The sequence below is a fragment of the Paralichthys olivaceus genome, chromosome 12, assembly GCF_024713975.1.
Source record: "Paralichthys olivaceus isolate ysfri-2021 chromosome 12, ASM2471397v2, whole genome shotgun sequence".
NCBI classification, from domain to species: Eukaryota; Metazoa; Chordata; class Actinopteri; order Pleuronectiformes; family Paralichthyidae; genus Paralichthys; species Paralichthys olivaceus.
The window spans coordinates 175,848-189,114 of record NC_091104.1 but is presented as its reverse complement, the minus strand read 5'-3'; the positions used below and the strand labels follow the sequence as shown (position 1 = coordinate 189,114).

The window sequence follows — 13,267 nt, the reverse complement described above, 5'->3', positions numbered from 1 at the left end:
GGTGCCTGCAATGCATATTCGCAGAGCCCAAAAGCCTTCGGTAACGCCTCGTCCTCCTTTGATACAGGATTTGTTGAAGTGAAGCAAACACTGCTGTGAAATGACTAGGCTGTGAAATGACATATACATTAATTTATCACATTTCTTGGCTCCCGTCCTTTTATTCCCCTTGCCAAAACAGAGTAAAACTTCCTGAGAAGCCACCGGGTAACCTCTGGCCGTCTCTGAGAAATCACAGCAAAAGCCAGATGACACAATGCCTTTGTCTCTGAGACAACACCAACTGCTATGAATTCTGGAAAACAAGCATGCAGGCAGTACAAGTTTTTCTAGCATACGTGACTGATCAAAACAGCCAACTCGGGGGAGGAGAGAACACGTCTCAGCCTTTGTCAAGCATGAAAACTTGTTTTCACACAAGACCTTCTGGGAGACTTGGTGAGAAGCTTGGTGGCAGCATTTAGGACCAAATGTATGCAGTTCAGGGATGTATTGCTAAGACAGGCTCAAAAGCCAACCACATTAGCCAGGGCAGGAGGAAATAAAGATGTGTCTACTTTTGATTGGCAGAGGGTTGGGAATGTTGCATACTGGGATAGGAAAGCAAAGAGAGGCCTACCGTGAAGGTGGTGACTGTCACCGAGAGGCTATAATGCCACTCCAACATCCACCACAAGCCAGTGGCATCAGTGAATGCGTGGCTTTGGGAGTACAAAACACGCCGTAAAAACTAGAGCTATACATTTTTGCCGGCATTTCTTGTAATTGAACATAATGATCAGGGGAGAGCGCGGACGCAGTCCCCCACTACCAGAAATTATGCAGTCGAGATTCCCACATTTGGGGAATTCGCAGGGGTCAGCACAACCGAAGTGCAATGGCTGGGCCTCGCCCTGGGTGAACCACCTTCTTGATCATGGTATCTCCCCTGCCAGGTAAGTATGAGTTGGGAGCACCGGAGACAGGGCCCTAGCTCTGAGACACAGTTGTTTGGCTCACGGTGCCTGCAATGCATATTCGCAGAGCCCAAAAGCCTTCGGTAACGCCTCGTCCTCCTTTGATACAGGATTTGTTGAAGTGAAGCAAACACTGCTGTGAAATGACTAGGCTGTGAAATGACATATAAATTAATTTATCACATTTCTTGGCTCCCGTCCTTTTATTCCCCTTGCCAAAACAGAGTAAAACTTCCTGAAAAGCCACCGGGTAACCTCTGGCCGTCTCTGAGAAATCACAGCAAAAGCCAGATGACACAATGCCTTTGTCTCTGAGACAACACCAACTGCTATGAATTCTGGAAAACAAGCATGCAGGCAGTACAAGTTTTTCTAGCACACGTGACTGATCAAAACAGCCAACTCGGGGGAGGAGAGAACACGTCTCAGCCTTTGTCAAGCATGAAAACTTGTTTTCACACAAGACCTTCTGGGAGACTTGGTGAGAAGCTTGGTGGCAGCATTTAGGACCAAATGTATGCAGTTCAGGGATGTATTGCTAAGACAGGCTCAAAAGCCAACCACATTAGCCAGGGCAGGAGGAAATAAAGATGTGTCTACTTTTGATTGGCAGAGGGTTGGGAATGTTGCATACTGGGATAGGAAAGCAAAGAGAGGCCTACCGTGAAGGTGGTGACTGTCACCGAGAGGCTATAATGCCACTCCAACATCCACCACAAGCCAGTGGCATCAGTGAATGCGTGGCTTTGGGAGTACAAAACACGCTGTAAAAACTAGAGCTATACATTTTTGCCGGCATTTCTTGTAATTGAACATAATGATCAGGGGAGAGCGCGGACGCAGTCCCCCACTACCAGAAATTATGCAGTCGAGATTCCCACATTTGGGGAATTCACAGGGGTCAGCACAACCGAAGTGCAATGGCTGGGCCTCGCCCTGGGTGAACCACCTTCTTGATCATGGTATCTCCCCTGCCAGGTAAGTATGAGTTGGGAGCACCGGAGACAGGGCCCTAGCTCTGAGACACAGTTGTTTGGCTCACGGTGCCTGCAATGCATATTCGCAGAGCCCAAAAGCCTTCGGTAACGCCTCGTCCTCCTTTGATACATTATTTGTTGAAGTGAAGCAAACACTGCTGTGAAATGACTAGGCTGTGAAATGACATATAAATTAATTTATCACATTTCTTGGCTCCCGTCCTTTTATTCCCCTTGCCAAAACAGAGTAAAACTTCCTGAGAAGCCACCGTGTAACCTCTGGCCGTCTCTGAGAAATCACAGCAAAAGCCAGATGACACAATGCCTTTGTCTCTGAGACAACACCAACTGCTATGAATTCTGGAAAACAAGCATGCAGGCAGTACAAGTTTTTCTAGCATACGTGACTGATCAAAACAGCCAACTCGGGGGAGGAGAGAACACGTCTCAGCCTTTGTCAAGCATGAAAACTTGTTTTCACACAAGACCTTCTGGGAGACTTGGTGAGAAGCTTGGTGGCAGCATTTAGGACCAAATGTATGCAGTTCAGGGATGTATTGCTAAGACAGGCTCAAAAGCCAACCACATTAGCCAGGGCAGGAGGAAATAAAGATGTGTCTACTTTTGATTGGCAGAGGGTTGGGAATGTTGCATACTGGGATAGGAAAGCAAAGAGAGGCCTACCGTGAAGGTGGTGACTGTCACCGAGAGGCTATAATGCCACTCCAACATCCACCACAAGCCAGTGGCATCAGTGAATGCGTGGCTTTGGGAGTACAAAACACGCTGTAAAAACTAGAGCTATACATTTTTGCCGGCATTTCTTGTAATTGAACATAATGATCAGGGGAGAGCGCGGACGCAGTCCCCCACTACCAGAAATTATGCAGTCGAGATTCCCACATTTGGGGAATTCGCAGGGGTCAGCACAACCGAAGTGCAATGGCTGGGCCTCGCCCTGGGTGAACCACCTTCTTGATCATGGTATCTCCCCTGCCAGGTAAGTATGAGTTGGGAGCACCGGAGACAGGGCCCTAGCTCTGAGACACAGTTGTTTGGCTCACGGTGCCTGCAATGCATATTCGCAGAGCCCAAAAGCCTTCGGTAACGCCTCGTCCTCCTTTGATACAGGATTTGTTGAAGTGAAGCAAACACTGCTGTGAAATGACTAGGCTGTGAAATGACATATACATTAATTTATCACATTTCTTGGCTCCCGTCCTTTTATTCCCCTTGCCAAAACAGAGTAAAACTTCCTGAGAAGCCACCGGGTAACCTCTGGCCGTCTCTGAGAAATCACAGCAAAAGCCAGATGACACAATGCCTTTGTCTCTGAGACAACACCAACTGCTATGAATTCTGGAAAACAAGCATGCAGGCAGTACAAGTTTTTCTAGCATACGTGACTGATCAAAACAGCCAACTCGGGGGAGGAGAGAACACGTCTCAGCCTTTGTCAAGCATGAAAACTTGTTTTCACACAAGACCTTCTGGGAGACTTGGTGAGAAGCTTGGTGGCAGCATTTAGGACCAAATGTATGCAGTTCAGGGATGTATTGCTAAGACAGGCTCAAAAGCCAACCACATTAGCCAGGGCAGGAGGAAATAAAGATGTGTCTACTTTTGATTGGCAGAGGGTTGGGAATGTTGCATACTGGGATAGGAAAGCAAAGAGAGGCCTACCGTGAAGGTGGTGACTGTCACCGAGAGCCTCCTCTGCTGCTCAGGAACAGAGGGCCATGCTGACTCTGGTTTCTCTTCAAAGCGCACAAGTCTTTCGCCTTTTACTAAAGACTTCCGTGGAGAGGAACATCCATGAGTTGAATATATTTTTGGAAGGCTTTGCTGTATTGCTGAGCCTTTTGAAATTGTGAAAAGTCAAAGAGCTGTCCAACTTCAGAAACCCTGTGTCCACAAAGGAGAGGTTGGGCGGAGGCGATAAGCAGCAGCCATTGTTATGCGTGCGTACGTACGAGGTACCACAACACGTGAGATTTGTGCCAAGAGCTCGGCACGGACATCCACCACTTGGGGGTTATCGCTTCTCGGCCTTTTGGCTAAGATCAAGTGTAGTATCTGTTCTTATCAGTTTAATATCTGATATGTCCTCTATAAGAGGACTACATATTAAGCCGATTTTTAGCACGAGGGGCTGAAATTTGGAGCTTGCTCCTTTCACTCCACGCATCGACCTAGCATTGCAGTGCCGCTGGGAACGGTGCACTCTGTTCTTACCTTGTAGAAAACCAAGCACTCAAACAATTGTCCTGTTTCAAAAGTCAATTCACAGCGGGTGAAGGAAATGAAGGTAATGGTCCGGCAGAGAGAGAGAGAGCCAGTGTGTAAGGGATACAACGTCATAAGCACAGTCTCCTTTTGCCTTGAGTCTTGATTGAAGAACAATCCAGAAACTCTGATCAGGGGTTCCCAATTCCTTACGGATTGATATGGCTGCAGTAGATGTCTACTACACGTCTGTGCCTGACCATGCACGGCTCTCAGTGGGATCCCAATGAGCTTGAACTGGATTCCAAATTGAGTTGGAAGCCTTTGTCAAGCATGAAAACTTGTTTTCACACAAGACCTTCTGGGAGACTTGGTGAGAAGCTTGGTGGCAGCATATAGGACCAAATGTATGCAGTTCAGGGATGTATTGCTAAGACAGGCTCAAAAGCCAACCACATTAGCCAGGGCAGGAGGAAATAAAGATGTGTCTACTTTTGATTGGCAGAGGGTTGGGAATGTTGCATACTGGGATCGGAAAGCAAAGAGAGGCCTACCGTGAAGGTGGTGACTGTCACCGAGAGGCTATAATGCCACTCCAACATCCACCACAAGCCAGTGGCATCAGTGAATGCATGGCTTTGGGAGTACAAAACACGCCGTAAAAACTAGAGCTATACATTTTTGCCGGCATTTCTTGTAATTGAACATAATGATCAGGGGAGAGCGCGGACGCAGTCCCCCACTACCAGAAATTATGCAGTCGAGATTCCCACATTTGGGGAATTCGCAGGGGTCAGCACAACCGAAGTGCAATGGCTGGGCCTCGCCCTGGGTGAACCACCTTCTTGATCATGGTATCTCCCCTGCCAGGTAAGTATGAGTTGGGAGCACCGGAGACAGGGCCCTAGCTCTGAGACACAGTTGTTTGGCTCACGGTGCCTGCAATGCATATTCGCAGAGCCCAAAAGCCTTCGGTAACGCCTCGTCCTCCTTTGATACATTATTTGTTGAAGTGAAGCAAACACTGCTGTGAAATGACTAGGCTGTGAAATGACATATAAATTAATTTATCACATTTCTTGGCTCCCGTCCTTTTATTCCCCTTGCCAAAACAGAGTAAAACTTCCTGAGAAGCCACCGTGTAACCTCTGGCCGTCTCTGAGAAATCACAGCAAAAGCCAGATGACACAATGCCTTTGTCTCTGAGACAACACCAACTGCTATGAATTCTGGAAAACAAGCATGCAGGCAGTACAAGTTTTTCTAGCATACGTGACTGATCAAAACAGCCAACTCGGGGGAGGAGAGAACACGTCTCAGCCTTTGTCAAGCATGAAAACTTGTTTTCACACAAGACCTTCTGGGAGACTTGGTGAGAAGCTTGGTGGCAGCATTTAGGACCAAATGTATGCAGTTCAGGGATGTATTGCTAAGACAGGCTCAAAAGCCAACCACATTAGCCAGGGCAGGAGGAAATAAAGATGTGTCTACTTTTGATTGGCAGAGGGTTGGGAATGTTGCATACTGGGATAGGAAAGCAAAGAGAGGCCTACCGTGAAGGTGGTGACTGTCACCGAGAGGCTATAATGCCACTCCAACATCCACCACAAGCCAGTGGCATCAGTGAATGCGTGGCTTTGGGAGTACAAAACACGCTGTAAAAACTAGAGCTATACATTTTTGCCGGCATTTCTTGTAATTGAACATAATGATCAGGGGAGAGCGCGGACGCAGTCCCCCACTACCAGAAATTATGCAGTCGAGATTCCCACATTTGGGGAATTCGCAGGGGTCAGCACAACCGAAGTGCAATGGCTGGGCCTCGCCCTGGGTGAACCACCTTCTTGATCATGGTATCTCCCCTGCCAGGTAAGTATGAGTTGGGAGCACCGGAGACAGGGCCCTAGCTCTGAGACACAGTTGTTTGGCTCACGGTGCCTGCAATGCATATTCGCAGAGCCCAAAAGCCTTCGGTAACGCCTCGTCCTCCTTTGATACAGGATTTGTTGAAGTGAAGCAAACACTGCTGTGAAATGACTAGGCTGTGAAATGACATATACATTAATTTATCACATTTCTTGGCTCCCGTCCTTTTATTCCCCTTGCCAAAACAGAGTAAAACTTCCTGAGAAGCCACCGGGTAACCTCTGGCCGTCTCTGAGAAATCACAGCAAAAGCCAGATGACACAATGCCTTTGTCTCTGAGACAACACCAACTGCTATGAATTCTGGAAAACAAGCATGCAGGCAGTACAAGTTTTTCTAGCATACGTGACTGATCAAAACAGCCAACTCGGGGGAGGAGAGAACACGTCTCCGCCTTTGTCAAGCATGAAAACTTGTTTTCACACAAGACCTTCTGGGAGACTTGGTGAGAAGCTTGGTGGCAGCATATAGGACCAAATGTATGCAGTTCAGGGATGTATTGCTAAGACAGGCTCAAAAGCCAACCACATTAGCCAGGGCAGGAGGAAATAAAGATGTGTCTACTTTTGATTGGCAGAGGGTTGGGAATGTTGCATACTGGGATCGGAAAGCAAAGAGAGGCCTACCGTGAAGGTGGTGACTGTCACCGAGAGGCTATAATGCCACTCCAACATCCACCACAAGCCAGTGGCATCAGTGAATGCATGGCTTTGGGAGTACAAAACACGCCGTAAAAACTAGAGCTATACATTTTTGCCGGCATTTCTTGTAATTGAACATAATGATCAGGGGAGAGCGCGGACGCAGTCCCCCACTACCAGAAATTATGCAGTCGAGATTCCCACATTTGGGGAATTCGCAGGGGTCAGCACAACCGAAGTGCAATGGCTGGGCCTCGCCCTGGGTGAACCACCTTCTTGATCATGGTATCTCCCCTGCCAGGTAAGTATGAGTTGGGAGCACCGGAGACAGGGCCCTAGCTCTGAGACACAGTTGTTTGGCTCACGGTGCCTGCAATGCATATTCGCAGAGCCCAAAAGCCTTCGGTAACGCCTCGTCCTCCTTTGATACATTATTTGTTGAAGTGAAGCAAACACTGCTGTGAAATGACTAGGCTGTGAAATGACATATAAATTAATTTATCACATTTCTTGGCTCCCGTCCTTTTATTCCCCTTGCCAAAACAGAGTAAAACTTCCTGAGAAGCCACCGTGTAACCTCTGGCCGTCTCTGAGAAATCACAGCAAAAGCCAGATGACACAATGCCTTTGTCTCTGAGACAACACCAACTGCTATGAATTCTGGAAAACAAGCATGCAGGCAGTACAAGTTTTTCTAGCATACGTGACTGATCAAAACAGCCAACTCGGGGGAGGAGAGAACACGTCTCAGCCTTTGTCAAGCATGAAAACTTGTTTTCACACAAGACCTTCTGGGAGACTTGGTGAGAAGCTTGGTGGCAGCATTTAGGACCAAATGTATGCAGTTCAGGGATGTATTGCTAAGACAGGCTCAAAAGCCAACCACATTAGCCAGGGCAGGAGGAAATAAAGATGTGTCTACTTTTGATTGGCAGAGGGTTGGGAATGTTGCATACTGGGATAGGAAAGCAAAGAGAGGCCTACCGTGAAGGTGGTGACTGTCACCGAGAGGCTATAATGCCACTCCAACATCCACCACAAGCCAGTGGCATCAGTGAATGCGTGGCTTTGGGAGTACAAAACACGCTGTAAAAACTAGAGCTATACATTTTTGCCGGCATTTCTTGTAATTGAACATAATGATCAGGGGAGAGCGCGGACGCAGTCCCCCACTACCAGAAATTATGCAGTCGAGATTCCCACATTTGGGGAATTCGCAGGGGTCAGCACAACCGAAGTGCAATGGCTGGGCCTCGCCCTGGGTGAACCACCTTCTTGATCATGGTATCTCCCCTGCCAGGTAAGTATGAGTTGGGAGCACCGGAGACAGGGCCCTAGCTCTGAGACACAGTTGTTTGGCTCACGGTGCCTGCAATGCATATTCGCAGAGCCCAAAAGCCTTCGGTAACGCCTCGTCCTCCTTTGATACAGGATTTGTTGAAGTGAAGCAAACACTGCTGTGAAATGACTAGGCTGTGAAATGACATATACATTAATTTATCACATTTCTTGGCTCCCGTCCTTTTATTCCCCTTGCCAAAACAGAGTAAAACTTCCTGAGAAGCCACCGGGTAACCTCTGGCCGTCTCTGAGAAATCACAGCAAAAGCCAGATGACACAATGCCTTTGTCTCTGAGACAACACCAACTGCTATGAATTCTGGAAAACAAGCATGCAGGCAGTACAAGTTTTTCTAGCATACGTGACTGATCAAAACAGCCAACTCGGGGGAGGAGAGAACACGTCTCCGCCTTTGTCAAGCATGAAAACTTGTTTTCACACAAGACCTTCTGGGAGACTTGGTGAGAAGCTTGGTGGCAGCATTTAGGACCAAATGTATGCAGTTCAGGGATGTATTGCTAAGACAGGCTCAAAAGCCAACCACATTAGCCAGGGCAGGAGGAAATAAAGATGTGTCTACTTTTGATTGGCAGAGGGTTGGGAATGTTGCATACTGGGATAGGAAAGCAAAGAGAGGCCTACCGTGAAGGTGGTGACTGTCACCGAGAGGCTATAATGCCACTCCAACATCCACCACAAGCCAGTGGCATCAGTGAATGCGTGGCTTTGGGAGTACAAAACACGCCGTAAAAACTAGAGCTATACATTTTTGCCGGCATTTCTTGTAATTGAACATAATGATCAGGGGAGAGCGCGGACGCAGTCCCCCACTACCAGAAATTATGCAGTCGAGATTCCCACATTTGGGGAATTCGCAGGGGTCAGCACAACCGAAGTGCAATGGCTGGGCCTCGCCCTGGGTGAACCACCTTCTTGATCATGGTATCTCCCCTGCCAGGTAAGTATGAGTTGGGAGCACCGGAGACAGGGCCCTAGCTCTGAGACACAGTTGTTTGGCTCACGGTGCCTGCAATGCATATTCGCAGAGCCCAAAAGCCTTCGGTAACGCCTCGTCCTCCTTTGATACAGGATTTGTTGAAGTGAAGCAAACACTGCTGTGAAATGACTAGGCTGTGAAATGACATATAAATTAATTTATCACATTTCTTGGCTCCCGTCCTTTTATTCCCCTTGCCAAAACAGAGTCAAACTTCCTGAAAAGCCACCGGGTAACCTCTGGCCGTCTCTGAGAAATCACAGCAAAAGCCAGATGACACAATGCCTTTGTCTCTGAGACAACACCAACTGCTATGAATTCTGGAAAACAAGCATGCAGGCAGTACAAGTTTTTCTAGCACACGTGACTGATCAAAACAGCCAACTCGGGGGAGGAGAGAACACGTCTCAGCCTTTGTCAAGCATGAAAACTTGTTTTCACACAAGACCTTCTGGGAGACTTGGTGAGAAGCTTGGTGGCAGCATATAGGACCAAATGTATGCAGTTCAGGGATGTATTGCTAAGACAGGCTCAAAAGCCAACCACATTAGCCAGGGCAGGAGGAAATAAAGATGTGTCTACTTTTGATTGGCAGAGGGTTGGGAATGTTGCATACTGGGATAGGAAAGCAAAGAGAGGCCTACCGTGAAGGTGGTGACTGTCACCGAGAGGCTATAATGCCACTCCAACATCCACCACAAGCCAGTGGCATCAGTGAATGCGTGGCTTTGGGAGTACAAAACACGCCGTAAAAACTAGAGCTATACATTTTTGCCGGCATTTCTTGTAATTGAACATAATGATCAGGGGAGAGCGCGGACGCAGTCCCCCACTACCAGAAATTATGCAGTCGAGATTCCCACATTTGGGGAATTCGCAGGGGTCAGCACAACCGAAGTGCAATGGCTGGGCCTCGCCCTGGGTGAACCACCTTCTTGATCATGGTATCTCCCCTGCCAGGTAAGTATGAGTTGGGAGCACCGGAGACAGGGCCCTAGCTCTGAGACACAGTTGTTTGGCTCACGGTGCCTGCAATGCATATTCGCAGAGCCCAAAAGCCTTCGGTAACGCCTCGTCCTCCTTTGATACATTATTTGTTGAAGTGAAGCAAACACTGCTGTGAAATGACTAGGCTGTGAAATGACATATAAATTAATTTATCACATTTCTTGGCTCCCGTCCTTTTATTCCCCTTGCCAAAACAGAGTAAAACTTCCTGAGAAGCCACCGTGTAACCTCTGGCCGTCTCTGAGAAATCACAGCAAAAGCCAGATGACACAATGCCTTTGTCTCTGAGACAACACCAACTGCTATGAATTCTGGAAAACAAGCATGCAGGCAGTACAAGTTTTTCTAGCATACGTGACTGATCAAAACAGCCAACTCGGGGGAGGAGAGAACACGTCTCAGCCTTTGTCAAGCATGAAAACTTGTTTTCACACAAGACCTTCTGGGAGACTTGGTGAGAAGCTTGGTGGCAGCATTTAGGACCAAATGTATGCAGTTCAGGGATGTATTGCTAAGACAGGCTCAAAAGCCAACCACATTAGCCAGGGCAGGAGGAAATAAAGATGTGTCTACTTTTGATTGGCAGAGGGTTGGGAATGTTGCATACTGGGATAGGAAAGCAAAGAGAGGCCTACCGTGAAGGTGGTGACTGTCACCGAGAGGCTATAATGCCACTCCAACATCCACCACAAGCCAGTGGCATCAGTGAATGCGTGGCTTTGGGAGTACAAAACACGCTGTAAAAACTAGAGCTATACATTTTTGCCGGCATTTCTTGTAATTGAACATAATGATCAGGGGAGAGCGCGGACGCAGTCCCCCACTACCAGAAATTATGCAGTCGAGATTCCCACATTTGGGGAATTCGCAGGGGTCAGCACAACCGAAGTGCAATGGCTGGGCCTCGCCCTGGGTGAACCACCTTCTTGATCATGGTATCTCCCCTGCCAGGTAAGTATGAGTTGGGAGCACCGGAGACAGGGCCCTAGCTCTGAGACACAGTTGTTTGGCTCACGGTGCCTGCAATGCATATTCGCAGAGCCCAAAAGCCTTCGGTAACGCCTCGTCCTCCTTTGATACAGGATTTGTTGAAGTGAAGCAAACACTGCTGTGAAATGACTAGGCTGTGAAATGACATATACATTAATTTATCACATTTCTTGGCTCCCGTCCTTTTATTCCCCTTGCCAAAACAGAGTAAAACTTCCTGAGAAGCCACCGGGTAACCTCTGGCCGTCTCTGAGAAATCACAGCAAAAGCCAGATGACACAATGCCTTTGTCTCTGAGACAACACCAACTGCTATGAATTCTGGAAAACAAGCATGCAGGCAGTACAAGTTTTTCTAGCATACGTGACTGATCAAAACAGCCAACTCGGGGGAGGAGAGAACACGTCTCAGCCTTTGTCAAGCATGAAAACTTGTTTTCACACAAGACCTTCTGGGAGACTTGGTGAGAAGCTTGGTGGCAGCATTTAGGACCAAATGTATGCAGTTCAGGGATGTATTGCTAAGACAGGCTCAAAAGCCAACCACATTAGCCAGGGCAGGAGGAAATAAAGATGTGTCTACTTTTGATTGGCAGAGGGTTGGGAATGTTGCATACTGGGATAGGAAAGCAAAGAGAGGCCTACCGTGAAGGTGGTGACTGTCACCGAGAGGCTATAATGCCACTCCAACATCCACCACAAGCCAGTGGCATCAGTGAATGCGTGGCTTTGGGAGTACAAAACACGCCGTAAAAACTAGAGCTATACATTTTTGCCGGCATTTCTTGTAATTGAACATAATGATCAGGGGAGAGCGCGGACGCAGTCCCCCACTACCAGAAATTATGCAGTCGAGATTCCCACATTTGGGGAATTCGCAGGGGTCAGCACAACCGAAGTGCAATGGCTGGGCCTCGCCCTGGGTGAACCACCTTCTTGATCATGGTATCTCGCCTGCCAGGTAAGTATGAGTTGGGAGCACCGGAGACAGGGCCCTAGCTCTGAGACACAGTTGTTTGGCTCACGGTGCCTGCAATGCATATTCGCAGAGCCCAAAAGCCTTCGGTAACGCCTCGTCCTCCTTTGATACAGGATTTGTTGAAGTGAAGCAAACACTGCTGTGAAATGACTAGGCTGTGAAATGACATATAAATTAATTTATCACATTTCTTGGCTCCCGTCCTTTTATTCCCCTTGCCAAAACAGAGTAAAACTTCCTGAAAAGCCACCGGGTAACCTCTGGCCGTCTCTGAGAAATCACAGCAAAAGCCAGATGACACAATGCCTTTGTCTCTGAGACAACACCAACTGCTATGAATTCTGGAAAACAAGCATGCAGGCAGTACAAGTTTTTCTAGCACACGTGACTGATCAAAACAGCCAACTCGGGGGAGGAGAGAACACGTCTCAGCCTTTGTCAAGCATGAAAACTTGTTTTCACACAAGACCTTCTGGGAGACTTGGTGAGAAGCTTGGTGGCAGCATTTAGGACCAAATGTATGCAGTTCAGGGATGTATTGCTAAGACAGGCTCAAAAGCCAACCACATTAGCCAGGGCAGGAGGAAATAAAGATGTGTCTACTTTTGATTGGCAGAGGGTTGGGAATGTTGCATACTGGGATAGGAAAGCAAAGAGAGGCCTACCGTGAAGGTGGTGACTGTCACCGAGAGGCTATAATGCCACTCCAACATCCACCACAAGCCAGTGGCATCAGTGAATGCGTGGCTTTGGGAGTACAAAACACGCCGTAAAAACTAGAGCTATACATTTTTGCCGGCATTTCTTGTAATTGAACATAATGATCAGGGGAGAGCGCGGACGCAGTCCCCCACTACCAGAAATTATGCAGTCGAGATTCCCACATTTGGGGAATTCGCAGGGGTCAGCACAACCGAAGTGCAATGGCTGGGCCTCGCCCTGGGTGAACCACCTTCTTGATCATGGTATCTCCCCTGCCAGGTAAGTATGAGTTGGGAGCACCGGAGACAGGGCCCTAGCTCTGAGACACAGTTGTTTGGCTCACGGTGCCTGCAATGCATATTCGCAGAGCCCAAAAGCCTTCGGTAACGCCTCGTCCTCCTTTGATACAGGATTTGTTGAAGTGAAGCAAACACTGCTGTGAAATGACTAGGCTGTGAAATGACATATACATTAATTTATCACATTTCTTGGCTCCCGTCCTTTTATTCCCCTTGCCAAAACAGA

At 47.9% G+C, this 13,267-nt stretch overlaps 14 non-coding genes across 14 annotated transcripts; 2 read left to right on the top strand and 12 right to left on the bottom strand.

Annotated features, from left to right (window-relative positions):
• Nucleotides 1-779: 779 nt before the first annotated feature.
• LOC138413427 (U1 spliceosomal RNA) lies at nucleotides 780-943 on the bottom strand. The gene has a single exon (XR_011245766.1). It is a non-coding gene; the product is annotated as a U1 spliceosomal RNA (small nuclear RNA).
• An 835-nt stretch (nucleotides 944-1,778) lies between these two features.
• LOC138413137 (U1 spliceosomal RNA) lies at nucleotides 1,779-1,942 on the bottom strand. The gene has a single exon (XR_011245473.1). It is a non-coding gene; the product is annotated as a U1 spliceosomal RNA (small nuclear RNA).
• An 835-nt stretch (nucleotides 1,943-2,777) lies between these two features.
• Nucleotides 2,778-2,941, bottom strand: LOC138413416 (U1 spliceosomal RNA). Its single transcript, XR_011245755.1, has one exon. It is a non-coding gene; the product is annotated as a U1 spliceosomal RNA (small nuclear RNA).
• A 735-nt stretch (nucleotides 2,942-3,676) lies between these two features.
• LOC138412618 (U5 spliceosomal RNA) lies at nucleotides 3,677-3,794 on the top strand. Its single transcript, XR_011244953.1, has one exon. It is a non-coding gene; the product is annotated as a U5 spliceosomal RNA (small nuclear RNA).
• Nucleotides 3,795-3,970: 176 nt separating this feature from the next.
• LOC138413268 (U2 spliceosomal RNA) lies at nucleotides 3,971-4,162 on the top strand. The gene has a single exon (XR_011245605.1). It is a non-coding gene; the product is annotated as a U2 spliceosomal RNA (small nuclear RNA).
• A 711-nt stretch (nucleotides 4,163-4,873) lies between these two features.
• LOC138413405 (U1 spliceosomal RNA) lies at nucleotides 4,874-5,037 on the bottom strand. Its single transcript, XR_011245744.1, has one exon. It is a non-coding gene; the product is annotated as a U1 spliceosomal RNA (small nuclear RNA).
• An 835-nt stretch (nucleotides 5,038-5,872) lies between these two features.
• On the bottom strand, nucleotides 5,873-6,036 carry LOC138413393 (U1 spliceosomal RNA). Its single transcript, XR_011245732.1, has one exon. It is a non-coding gene; the product is annotated as a U1 spliceosomal RNA (small nuclear RNA).
• Nucleotides 6,037-6,871: 835 nt separating this feature from the next.
• Nucleotides 6,872-7,035, bottom strand: LOC138413382 (U1 spliceosomal RNA). The gene has a single exon (XR_011245721.1). It is a non-coding gene; the product is annotated as a U1 spliceosomal RNA (small nuclear RNA).
• Nucleotides 7,036-7,870: 835 nt separating this feature from the next.
• Nucleotides 7,871-8,034, bottom strand: LOC138413371 (U1 spliceosomal RNA). Its single transcript, XR_011245710.1, has one exon. It is a non-coding gene; the product is annotated as a U1 spliceosomal RNA (small nuclear RNA).
• Nucleotides 8,035-8,869: 835 nt separating this feature from the next.
• On the bottom strand, nucleotides 8,870-9,033 carry LOC138413360 (U1 spliceosomal RNA). Its single transcript, XR_011245699.1, has one exon. It is a non-coding gene; the product is annotated as a U1 spliceosomal RNA (small nuclear RNA).
• Nucleotides 9,034-9,868: 835 nt separating this feature from the next.
• LOC138413349 (U1 spliceosomal RNA) lies at nucleotides 9,869-10,032 on the bottom strand. Its single transcript, XR_011245688.1, has one exon. It is a non-coding gene; the product is annotated as a U1 spliceosomal RNA (small nuclear RNA).
• An 835-nt stretch (nucleotides 10,033-10,867) lies between these two features.
• LOC138413338 (U1 spliceosomal RNA) lies at nucleotides 10,868-11,031 on the bottom strand. Its single transcript, XR_011245677.1, has one exon. It is a non-coding gene; the product is annotated as a U1 spliceosomal RNA (small nuclear RNA).
• An 835-nt stretch (nucleotides 11,032-11,866) lies between these two features.
• Nucleotides 11,867-12,030, bottom strand: LOC138413155 (U1 spliceosomal RNA). The gene has a single exon (XR_011245491.1). It is a non-coding gene; the product is annotated as a U1 spliceosomal RNA (small nuclear RNA).
• An 835-nt stretch (nucleotides 12,031-12,865) lies between these two features.
• On the bottom strand, nucleotides 12,866-13,029 carry LOC138413327 (U1 spliceosomal RNA). The gene has a single exon (XR_011245666.1). It is a non-coding gene; the product is annotated as a U1 spliceosomal RNA (small nuclear RNA).
• Nucleotides 13,030-13,267: the final 238 nt, after the last annotated feature.